A 12871-nucleotide genomic window follows, 5' to 3' on the forward strand; every position below is an offset into this window, starting at 1 on the left:
TGCAACCACTTTGGAAAATTGTTTGGCAGATTCTTAAAAAGTTAAACGTATACATACCACATAATCCAGCCACTCCACTCCCCAGTATTTTTTCAAGAGAAATGAAAGCTCACTTTAGGGCAACGGCTTGTGTTTGAATGTTCATAGCCATTTTAATTGTAAGAGACAAAAACTCGAAACAGCCAAAATGTCTTTCAACAAGTGGATGGATAAACAAATTGGGATATATCCACATAATGAAATAGTACTAAGCAATAAAAAGGAATTGACTTTTTCATTTTATTTATTTTTTATTGAAGTATAGTTGATTTACAAATTTGTGTTAATTTCTGCTGTACAACAAAGTGATTCAGTTATAGATATATTCTTTTTTTAATACTCTTTTCCATTATGGTTTATCATAGGATATTGAATATAATTCCCTGTGCTATACAGTAGGACCTTGTTGTTTATCCATTCTATATATAATAGCTTACATCTGCTAATCCCAACCTGCCACTCCATCCCTCCCCCAACTGCCTCCCCCTTGGCAGCCACCAGTCTGTTCTCTATGTCTGTGATTCTGTATCTGTTTCATAGATAGGTTCATTTGTGTCATATTTTAGATTCCACATATGAGTGATATCATATGGTATTTGTCTTTCTCTTTCTGACTTACTTCACTTAGTATGATAATCTCTAGTTGTATCTGTGTTGCTACAAGTGGCATATTTCATTCTTTTTTATGGCTGATTAGTATTAAAAAGGAATTGACTTTTGGTACACATAATAACATGGATGAATCTCAAAATAATTACACCAAGTGACTGTATTAGTCAGTGTTCACCAGAGAAAAAGAACCAATAGGATATAGATATAGATGTAGATATAGATATAGGTACAGATACAGATATATGAGACGACTTATTATGGGAATGGCTGACATAATTATAGAGACTAAGATATGTCACTGTCTGCCATCTGCAAGTTGGAGAACCAGGAAAGCTGGTGGTATAATTCAGTCTGAGTCTGAAGGCCTGGGGACCAGGAGCTCCAATGTCTAAGGGCAGGGGAAGACGGATGTACTAGCTCAAGAAGAGAGAGAATTCACCCTTCCTTTGCCTTTTTGTTCTGTTTGAAGTCCTCAAAGAATGATGTCCACTCGCACTGGTGAGGGTAGGTCTTCTTTACCCATTCTGTGGGTTCAAATGCTAATCTCTCTGGAAACACCCTCACAGACACACCCAGAAATAAAATTGTACCAGCTATCTAGGCATCCCTTAGCCCAGTCAAGTTGGCACATAAAATTAACCATCATAGTGACAAAAACAAGATTAAAAAAACCCCACAAAACTATATACTATATTATCCCAATTACATTAAATTCTAGAAAATGTAGCTAATATATAGTGACAGAAAGCAGATCAGTGGTTGCCTGGTGCCCGGAGGATGAGTAGAAGGGGTTACACCTTTGTAACAAGAAAACTTACCGGGTGATGAGTACGTTCACCATCTTAACTATAATGATAGTTTCGTGGGTGTATACATATATCAAAACTTGTGAAATTATACATTTTTAATATGTAGAGTTTGCTGAATGTCAACTGTATCTCAGGAAGCTGTTTTTTAAAAGAGGGAGGACATTCAGTTAATTACTGGAAATGGTTCCTTCAATAATAAAATGTAGACAGTTGAGATGTAACTGCAACTAAATAAATTAGTTCTAACTGGGATTTGTCAGTTAGAGGATTGGGAATCAATAACAAGAGAGAAATCCTTTCTACTGACCTTCACATCTATTCAGAGTATTTTAAGGTATGGGAGGGCCCCCTCCTTATATCACAGATAATGCTTTAAAGTCTGTTTTATTAACTAGCAGGAAAGTAGTAAACCTATTGAATCTAATGCATGAAATTAGCATAATAATTAAAGTTTGACCTATTGTAGGTCACAAAAGTTGTTTAATCTCTTTATTCATCTGTGCATATTGAGAAAGAAAGTGGCCTGTGGAGATGCTAGTAAGCTAGGATCTATCAAAGCAACCATGTTATGTTAAAAGAACAAAGTTAATTATACTTTCAGTTTATCACTTTTTTGATGCTGTAAAGGTTAACATGATTTGTTTTTTCTCTTCAAAAAGCTTATACGTTAAAGAACCAAAAATCACATGAGTTTCTATTTGAAAGATAAACATCTCTTTGTCTTTTATTAAGAATTATCGTTCTGCACAAGGGGTGATAGCATTGGGCTATTTTTATTGCAAAACAAAACTAAAATGTACCTTACAGTTTCAGGTCTTTTTAAGGAATATCAACTCATTTCCTATTATGTGAACTTAAAGCTTTATCTCAGCTTCAAGGGAATGTCAAAATATATGATTTGGTTTCTAAACTCAAGACAGTTTCTGGTTGAGATGAGATGGCTAGCTTCTCTGTGCCCAGACAGTGAAGGAGATTGTGCAAGTCATAATTATCTACAGACACTTTCCTGTTAAATCTTTCAAAAGAATCAAGTGCTTTGCCTCTGGTTCCATATGGTAATTCGGGGGCCAAAATTAGAGTGTTTTTACCACCAAGGAAGATAATTAAATCCCAGTGCCTTTCCATCTATCCCCTTCACACACACTTTATTATAGAATTTCGTAAGCTTTGAATTGTCAAGAGTTCAACTCTAAGCTAGAGATTTGGGATACATATTTTTGGCTCAATGGCTTATGCAAGTTTCTCTGAAAAGGGAAGCATGCTATTCTTTAGTTTGTATTAAAATTATTTTCTTTTTTAAGAGAGAGAAGAGATGTATTCTGATTGGAAAATATAAAATGTAAATGGTATTTTTAGTGAATTTCAAGATTCCTTTAGCATTTAACAGTTATTTAAATAATTTCTTTGTGTAACTGTATATTTGTCATCTCTCTGCCGTAATAGTTTGTAAGTTCCAAGAGAATCTGTTTGTTCGTTCACCATTGCATTCCTACCCTCTGAGCACAGTGCCTAGACCCATAATAGGAGATCCTTAAATACTTCTTTATTCAAGGGTGACTTAATAACATAAATGAACAAAAAAACATTTTCAGCTTCTAAATGGCGATTTCTCCCAGAGATCACTGTCATTGAGACTTTTAAATGTATAGATTCAGCAAGCAGGATTTCAGCTATGGGGAGACAGGTGCTAGATATTTCCAGCCCATCAAAATAAGAAGAGTTAAAATAATAGAAATATTCTTAAATCTTTAAACTCAGAGTTATATTTTTGGATGCAGAACATACCGTTATAAGAATGAAATAGTCAATAGAGTGCATGTTGTGATATATATAGATTGTGACTGTGGGTTATATGTATGTGAATTATGCATATGCATTTGAAAATTCCATATTAACTTTTTCCAGAACCCAGAATGAGGCAGGATCACTTTAATGCACCAATTGTCACATGTCCTAAAGGAATGCAACTAATTGTGAAATTAGCCCAAGCAAAGGAGAATTAGAAAGGCAATTCTAAGCTAAGATATTGTCGAACACATGGGTTTTTTAGTTTTCTTTCATTTTTTATTTATCTGGATTTGACTGTTTATGTTAAACTCTTACCCTTCACTGTAAAGACCCCATAACCTCAGGGTTGGAGTAGGCAGTTTCTTACCAGAGATCATGGAGAGGAGTTCAGTGCCTCTACAAACAGTAGAAGTAACTGAGCTAAAAATTGAACAAAAAAATCAATTTCTAGGAAGCACAAAGGAGAGCACAAAGATTCATTTAACTGAAAGAATCAGAAATCCTCTCAAGTTGCAGGAATCTAAAAGACAGATAAGAGAACAAACAGAAAAGTTGGAAAGGAGCAAGTGATTATCTAGGAAAAAAGTATTTTAGAGATATGAAAAAATACGGTGTATGGATGGTGTTTCAGTGACCAAGAATACACGGTGGCCAGTTTAAGTCAAAGAGCGTGTTAGCAAGGCTAGCCCTGGAAAACAGTGCAAAGCAGGTAAAGGTATCCTAGACTTGTCTTTGCCTTCTGGCCTCCATCACCTGTATCTTGGTTTGTTATCCTTTAGCATCGTTTATCATGGAGTGGTTCATGGACCAGAATGATCTATCAGAATCGCCTGGGTGTTTGCTAAAAAACAAGGTTTTCCAGATGCCACCCCTCATCTACTGAGTGAGGATGACTGGGGATGATGTCCAAGGATCAGTGATTTTACAGTCTCTAGAAGAGTTGGATCCTCTGTAAAGTTGGGAAGTCCTGGATCTAAACCTTCCATGCCAGTGTCCTCATCTTGCCCCATCAGCTAAAATTAGGTTGAAATTTGCTCTCCCACATAGAAATTTCCTTGATCAAAATTTTCACTGCTTCAAAAATGAAAGAATCAAAATTTTCTATCCAGTACCCCAAACCCTTCTACTATATTAATTGGAGAAGTAGTAGACTTATCTTGTAGGAATTCTCTATGGACGTTCCTTCATTCTCTTGATATTTTAACCATTCATACTTCTCCTAGCTAGAATTTGAAGACAGGAAAGTGGAACATTGGGTACCTAATGGGGATATGTTTGTAACAAGATGATCATTTCTGTGTGTCTCAAAACACACTGTGTAGGTGGCCACTAACTAACTGCCTATGCAAAAATCTAACCCTGAATATAGCAGGGCAGGTGTAGTGTTCAAAATAATGAAGGCAAAATAGAACCAGCAGCTTTTCCTTGCAGATGATATACTTTCCTAACTTATGCAAGCTGTGGTAAGGACATTCTGTATAGTTTGTAGCTTTTCAGCGCCTGTTGGGAGGAATTGAAATAGACTTTATACATGGCACCCTCAGACTCCTGAAAAATATTTGCTACGTACATTATAATATCAGTACTGTCACAGAATCTGTAGGGAGTGAAAGCCTTAAGGAATAATACAAATAACAATTAGGAGGAATTGCAGTGATGGACAGACCAAACAGTTCATTTTCTAGTCTCTGCAAGTCTAAGAAGGCTTCAGGAAGCACTTCATAAATATAATAACAGGCCTGCCTGGGGAGAGGCAGCTACTAGTGTTTGCATGTCAAGCAATTCATTTTTTAATTAATATAAAGTATCTGGGGTGGTCTTCAGATGATGCATTTGGAGAAGGAATGATGCTGTTTCGGTTCTAAATGCCATGAAAAAGAAAAATAATTTCAAAAAAAAAGAAAAATAATTTCAGAAGGAAGGAGAAACTCCTGCTCTGCATAACCTAATCATATTATGAAGGCATACTGGTGCTGTCACTCATGTTACTGTACCATGGAATTTTCCTAATGTAACAAATAGAAGACCAAACCAGCCTCTAGGGCCATGTGTATAAACAGCTGATAGGTAATTACTGGGAACCTTTAAGGCACAAGCAAGGAAAAGTGGACACTATTAAGAATAAGCTATAGTTGGGCAATGTGATAGAGCAAAGCACTATTTACATTCGCTAAATGGAAGGAAACTAGTTTCTGAAAAAAGAGGAGGAAATTCATGCACCTTATTTGTTTTTAGACTCAAGCAGTCCATGTTAAACTGAGGCTAGGATGAGGAAGCAATCCAGGCAACACTGCATATCAGAAATAGGCTCAAAGATATATTTCATTGTCAGTTCTTCTGTGAACCCTCTACTGAGAGAACCTTCTCTTCCCTGATGGGTTAGGGACTTTTTGTTATCAAAGAAGCCTGAGATGCATGGATTTGCCACTATTTGCTGAGGGAACCTAAGCCATCACCTGATATCTCTAAAACTCAGTTTTCCTGTAGAATGTGGATCGTAAAAGTTTTAGCATAGGTGTTGGCAACAATGAGCACTAAATGATAATCATACTCATCGTAATGATTTAATACTACATAAAGAACCTTACAACCTTATTTTAAGATAAACGAGCATGCATACACATTCAGGATTATTTTGAACTCTCTGAGGCCTGAAACTTTGTTTTCTTTTTCCCCTCAGCTTTATTGAGGTATACTTGACAAATAAAATTATATATGTTTAAGGTGTACAATGTGATTGGATTTGATATATGCATACATTATGAAATGGTTACCACTATCAATTTAGTCAGCATATCCATCACCTCACATAGTTACCTTTTGTGTGTGTATGTGTGTGTGTGATGAGATGTACTGTGTTAGCAAACTTCAAGTATACAAGACAGTATTATTATCTATAGTCGCCATGCTGTACATTAGAGCCCCAGAGCTTATTCATTTCATATCTTTATCTCTCTGTATCCAACCCTCAGACCAGTGCCTATCACCTAGTTGAGACACCATTTTTGTTAGATATTATCTGTTGATGAATGGACTTTTTGAGGTTCTGGTAGGTCCTGTTCCAGTATCTTGGAGGACCCTCAATGCAAGCCAGAAGCGGCCGGCCAGATACATGGCATTGGCCTGCTTCCTGTGGAGCCAAACACCACACATTCACATTGACGTAAACCAGTGGCCAAGGGTCCTGCTCACATTTCCAAGCCTCTCACCTATTCTAACTGCAGGTTACACGTTACCCTTGCCTGAAGTCTCTTCTCCTTCCCAGATGGATTTTGATGTTCAAGGTCGGAGAACCCCACCCTCTTAAAAACTGAAACCTGTTCGTGATACTAGGATATGACTTGGTAACAAGTCAGTCTCAGTATTGTTACACTCTGTGGGGATGGAGAAGTATTTGATGCTCCTCCTAGGTGTTATGCTTTTGGGTGAAGGAAAGCAACATGGCAACTTTAAGAGGCTAGAATTTGCAGTCAGACAAACTAAGGGTTTGATCCTGCCTCTGCAATTTACTAGCTCTGTTATCTTGAATGAACATCTCAACTTCTTTTTGAACACCTTAACTTCTTATGCCTCTGTCTCCTCATCTGTAAAATAGGGGCAATAGTACCTACAACAAAGAATGTTTGTGATAGTTAAAGGAGATGGTGTATGTAAATTGCTTAGCATAGTACCTGGCTCTCCTAGGCTCTCCTGACCTTCCACCTCTCCAAGGGTGTAAAGTGCAGGTGTTAGGATTTGTTGAGCACTCCCTGTATACCAGGCACTATTCTAGGTGCTGGGATAAATTAATAAACAATACAGACAAAAACTCCAGTCCTAGTGGAACAATTTTAATGATAATTATTTTCTTTAATATAAAGTAAAATTTATAGGTTCACTGAATCTTCAAAACCTCCAATCTTATAAAAATGGAAACTAAATTTAGGATGAAATCAAAGCAAAATCAAGTATAAATGATGGTTGTAATTGATTGTAAGATGTTAGTCAAGGCATTGACTAACTTTCAGAGGGTTAAATCTGCTGCACACTTTTTAAAGTTGTGGATTCAGAAAAACAAAAGAAAAAGAATGAAAGCCATAATTAATTTTTGATTAAAGAATAAACCACTAATTTTTCTTAAAAATATATATATATGAATATATAATTTCCAATATACAAAAATGTATCCCCAAATAAGTTTCATATTCATAGAGGCATGTTTGGTTCTTAAATTTTAAAAGATTTCTAAGTCCTTTTAAAATTATAAAGTCCTGGGGCTTCCCTGGTGGCGCAGTGGTTGAGAGTCCGCCTGCTGATGCAGGGGACACAGGTTCGTGCCCCTGGCTGGGAAGATCCCACATGCCGTGGAGCGGCTGGGCCCATGAGCCATGGCCACTGAGCCTGCACGTCCAGAGCCTGTGCTCCGCAACGGGAGAGGCCACAACAGTGAGACCCACGTACCGCAAAAAAAAAAAAAAAAAAAAAAAAAAAAAAAAAAAATATATATATATATATATATATATATATGTCCTCAATAATTTATGTCACGAAATGATTTTTAAATAAGATTTATTCCATTTATCAAACAACCCCAAACGATATGTCAGTATGCTGCATACTCCCCCCAAAACAGATTTTTAAGCTTCTTGGATGAAAAATAACTTACTTTTTTTTCAAAGGACATTTATTATCCTCCACATTCAAATAAAGTGGGTCAGATAATAGGCCTGTCAAATAGACATGCAGGAGAAAATATACATATTAAACAAAATGAAGCCCTTTGTAATGGGTAAATGTAAGAAGTGTCCAGCTAAATGAAAAATAGTTTACTACGTCAAAAACTGTACATGGCAAAAGAACAATTGTTTATATATCCATTTACAGTATAATGGAATCTTGAAGCAATGTGTTGTAGATGCATTTAGCATTTGCCCTTGTTGATGGAACCAGAGAGCTGTATCTCATGCCATCCTGTATGTGCGTGACATATAAGTGGTAAGAGAACTGGAGGACTGGGGAAAGGCCAAGAGTACTGAAGCTGAGTGGTGAAGAGAGGCAAGCAGCTGCTTCCTGCCACTACCTTCTCTAATAATCTACCTGAAGGTATCTTTTGAGTTTATGGTTCATTCTTTATCTATTGCTTGCCTACAGTGTAAAACGGACTGTTACAAGTGTTAGGCTGTGATATATGTTGGATAGTATGAAATGATACATCCTGCTCTCAGGAAGCTCACACAATTCTAAAAAGAAGGAAGAGAGCTTTTCAGAATTGGGCAGCGTATGGTTATTGAGGGGATAAAAGAAAGCACTTTTACTAGTGTGACTAAAGAGGAGGTGAAGTTAACTCTGGACCTGGAATCGGGCAAAATGCCACTGAGATACTGAGGATGGCAGAGAGGGAGCAGCGGCAGAGGCTCGGAAACAGGAGGGTGATGAGGCTGTAGAGACAACAGGGAAGGAGTGGGGAGGAACTTCCAAAGAGTCAGTGCTTGTGAGCGACGCTGGCAGAATAATTGCCAGGAGATGGAAGTGGAGTGCAAAAGTGAGGTTTATATTTCTAGAAGACATTTTCAGTAATAATAATTTAGATAATTTTTCTTCCCGTTACATAATTGTGCCCTCCGGGAAACAAAAACAGTGAAAGCACTTCCAGCAAGTTAAGAACTTTGGGTTTGTACTTAAATGATCTGTGTTTGTGTCCTGCTTTGAGGATTACCAAGAAGTTAGGTCATTCTTCCTTCTAAAGTGAAGATACACCCACCTGCTCTTACCTCAACTATGGTTGTTTTGAGGTTGAATCAAATGGATAAGGTGTGAATGCTTTCTGGACCCTGGGATGCAAGTGTAGGGTTTATAGTATAAGGTAAAATTAAGTAAAATGAAGATTTGGGCTAAGCACCTGCACAGTGAACCAAAACAAAGGCAGCAAGCGACAGAAATGAAAGAAAGACTAAGACTTGCTGAAAGCATTCTGATGGAAAAGGTAATCATTCTTGTATCTTTATTCAGAAGCTAATTACGCAGTGTAAAAGCCTTTCTCAAGTGTGGAGAACGAGTCTCCCGTCTACTTGCTAATTTACTGTCATCTGAGATGTGGCTGCAGTTCATTGTGACTATATAGAAGAGGAAATCCAATAACATGGTTTACTAGTCCTGGTTCTACCACTTAGGGCTTCAATAAACTCTACAGCCTCTTTCTTTCTCTCTCAATTGGGGATAATAATAGCTTGGAGCTGTTGTATGGGTCAACAGATTATCCTTGTGATTTAAAGGAAGATGAGAATTTCAAGTGTAAAACAGTTAAAAAGACATTCAGTTTCTTTTTTGTTTTGTTTGTTTTTGAGGGCAGAACACAGAACACTTATCTCATGTCTATCCTCCAGTCCGGACTGAGCCCCAGTCAATAGGAAGCAGAGACATCCACCACTTCTCAAGGAGAAGGAAAGGGCTTTTACAACTCCACGTCTGACCTTCTATCACTAAGAACAACACCAATCATTTAAGAACTATCATAAGTGTGGCATCCCTGAGGAGGTTACTGACTAAACAAAAAATAAAGATCCCTGTCCTGTGTCACATTCCACTGTGGGAGATCGAACAACAAATATTTAAGCATAAGTAATTATATACTATATATATTAGGAAGTATGTAAGTTCAATGGAGAAAAATAAAGCAGGGAGAGGGAAGGTAAAGTGTGGGTGATATTGGGACAAAGATTAGAAAGAGGTGAGAGAGCAAGCAATATGGATATCTGGAAGAACATAGCAGACAGAGGAAAGAGCCAGTGGAAGGCAGTGATCTAGTGAACTGCCTGGCTTGTGAAAGAATCAGTGGGTTAGTGGTTGTGGCTGGAGCACAGTGGGGGCCTGGGTGGTCCTGAAGGTGAGCTCACAGACGTAAGGGTGGAGTCAGATTGTGTAGTTATGGCCATTCTAGGACTTCGGCTTTTATTCAGAGAGATGGGAAGCTGCGAGGGGTTTGTTGTTGTTTTTTGTCTCTGAAATTTTTAATGCAATAGGAAAATGCCCATGTCATGTTCCATGGGGAAAGCAAGATACAAAACTAACATACGATATTAATAGTGTTTATTTCTCGATGGATATTGGTAATTTCTCTTCCATTTAATTTCTTTATCTTCCAAAAAAACAACAAATTCTCTAGGATAGCCTTATTATTTTTTTAAACTAATGAATTAATTGTAATGGTGGCATCTCTGATAACGAAGATATTTTGTCTCAAGTGTGAGATGATATTCTTGCTGAGAATTTTTTTTCTTAGTAAATTGTTACTTTGTTCAAGTAGCCCTTGAGCTTGAGTGGTATGGTGGGGACCTGGGGGCTGTGGGGTAGATTGTCCATTAATTAATTAATGGTGATTAGTGTATAAACACAGAGAAGTCCTGTCATGTCAGTTATGGATAGCCAAGAGAGGCAGGGTAGGCTACTGAGTATATTTAACCATGCATTTGTAAATAAAATAAATATTTACTTAGATGATAGATTAATTTCACTTCCCACTTGCTAACCTCAGTACCTTAAATGGAGCAAAAAACTATGTGCAGTGGAGAAAATTGATACTTCTAGAACTCTGTAAACTCCTGTTTCTCTTAATATGTATTTTATTTATTTTGTCCTTAGCTTGTGACTTTGTCAGATCATTTTCATGATTTCTGGCTGCACCTGTTCTAGTACAGATTGAGCTGCTCTTTAGAATGTATGTGCTACTTTTTTAATTAACACCTCTTCTGCTTCTAATTCAAAAAGGCTACTTAATTTCTCATGGGTGGGATTTCAGCCAAAGAGTGACATGATTCAACTTTAAGTTTTAAAAGGATCATTTTGATTTCTTTTGGAGGAGGGAGGCAGGGAAGAGTCAACTCAGGGATACCAGTTTGGGGGTTATTTCAGAAGTCACCAGACACTGGTGACTCAGACGAGGGTGGCAGCAGTGAAAACGATTAAGTGTTTAGATTCTGGGTTTATTCTGATGGTAGAGCTGATAGATTTGTAATGATTTTACCCAAGCTTTCTGAAGCCTAGAGGTCAATACCTTCCCATTTCTTTGTATCGGTAATTAGATTGAAAAGTTTCAATCTAGTTTTAATTTCACATTTATATGTCAGTTTACCCTTAAATAATCGCTGGTTTAAGAATTCCTTCTCTTTTTTCTCCTTTGTTATCTTCTACTCTTGAGTATTTTTCATTGTATAAGACATCTACATGTAATATCAAAAAGAAGTGTCAATATATACTACTACAAAGTTAAAGTGATATATATCAGCTATATTTATGTGGTGGGTGAGTGAGTGATGACGTCCTAGCTTTCAAAGTCCCAAAGTCCTAGTTGTCTTCTCTCCTCTTTCTTTCTCCTGCTCTCCTAAAACAAAAAGTAAAAACCAAAAACAACTGTTCTCCATTCATAAGTATTTTGCTCCCAACAAGATGCCAAGATGTAGCTCTTAAAGTAAGTTATATTGGCAAAGCTTTTTAGCTATTAGCAAATGTTTTTCAGTTCAGTTTAAATGTCATTTTACATCCAAACAAGCACTACAACCTTATCAGGCTGGACTGGTTCAGGTTTTGTTTATCAGAGCATCGCTAAACACATCCTGAATAGAAAAGCGTATATTCTTTTCCCTAAGTTGTAGGCTACAACAAATCTGGGTTCCAGAAGCAGTTGTTTTGGTAATATGGAAGGAGTTGTTTGAAAGGCAAGTAAAAATGCATCAGATGAAGTTATTCTTGATTCTTTATTAATGATTGGAAAAAAAGGTTATTATTTTCTTCTGAAAGGGAAAAGAGGAGAAGGAAATAGAAGAAAAATAAAGAGGGAAAAGAGAACGATATCTTTTTCTAATGCTTGCTACTTTCCGAAAGAAAAATATAAATAAAACTAGTCAGTCCAATTTGCAATTTAGTCATACTCAGTTAATTGTTTTTCTTAAATTGGCCAAACCACCACGTATCAAACAATCCCAGCTTTCCAGACTTTCTATTTTACATCAAGATCTGATGTTTTTCCCAGGTTGCAAAGGACTTAAATTAATTTGACCTTTCTTGCTCTTTTGTTCCTTACTGTTTCCCCACATCCACTTGGTCACACAGTGTGAAATGGATAATAATTTTTGTCTGAGCATCATTTGAACCTCTGTTTGGAGTAACCCTATTGGCTACTGATTAGATAGGAAGATGAAAAAGCCAGAAGGGAAGAAAGGGAGTAGGAGATTGTGTGCCTCAGCTGCAGCCATTATGTCACAAAGGAAAAGGAAGGAAACAAAAGAGGCAGGTGGAGAAGACAGTGATGACAGCTGGGTTCAAAACTGAACGTTTTTCCAACCGAATGAATCTTACACTATCCATGAGGCAGTAGGAGAGCAGGACAGTCTGATCACGTGGTTAACATATTTACTTAAAATCCAAATTGTGGTATACTAATACTTTAAGTATTTATATGTACATCAAGGTTAACTTGAACTCTATATTATTTATGTGTAAATTTTAAATTCGGCTTCCCTGCCTCTTTTCCCAATAGAGGTGTGACCTCAGCAACTTCATGGAGATAAATAGATTGAGAATGAGCCATAAGCTGCAGCCGTTTAGATATGGAGTTAATTAAATATGAGTGGGAATCAGCATGAGGAAAT

The sequence above is a fragment of the Tursiops truncatus genome, chromosome 14 (genome assembly GCF_011762595.2).
Source record: "Tursiops truncatus isolate mTurTru1 chromosome 14, mTurTru1.mat.Y, whole genome shotgun sequence".
Classification (NCBI taxonomy): Eukaryota; Metazoa; Chordata; class Mammalia; order Artiodactyla; family Delphinidae; genus Tursiops; species Tursiops truncatus.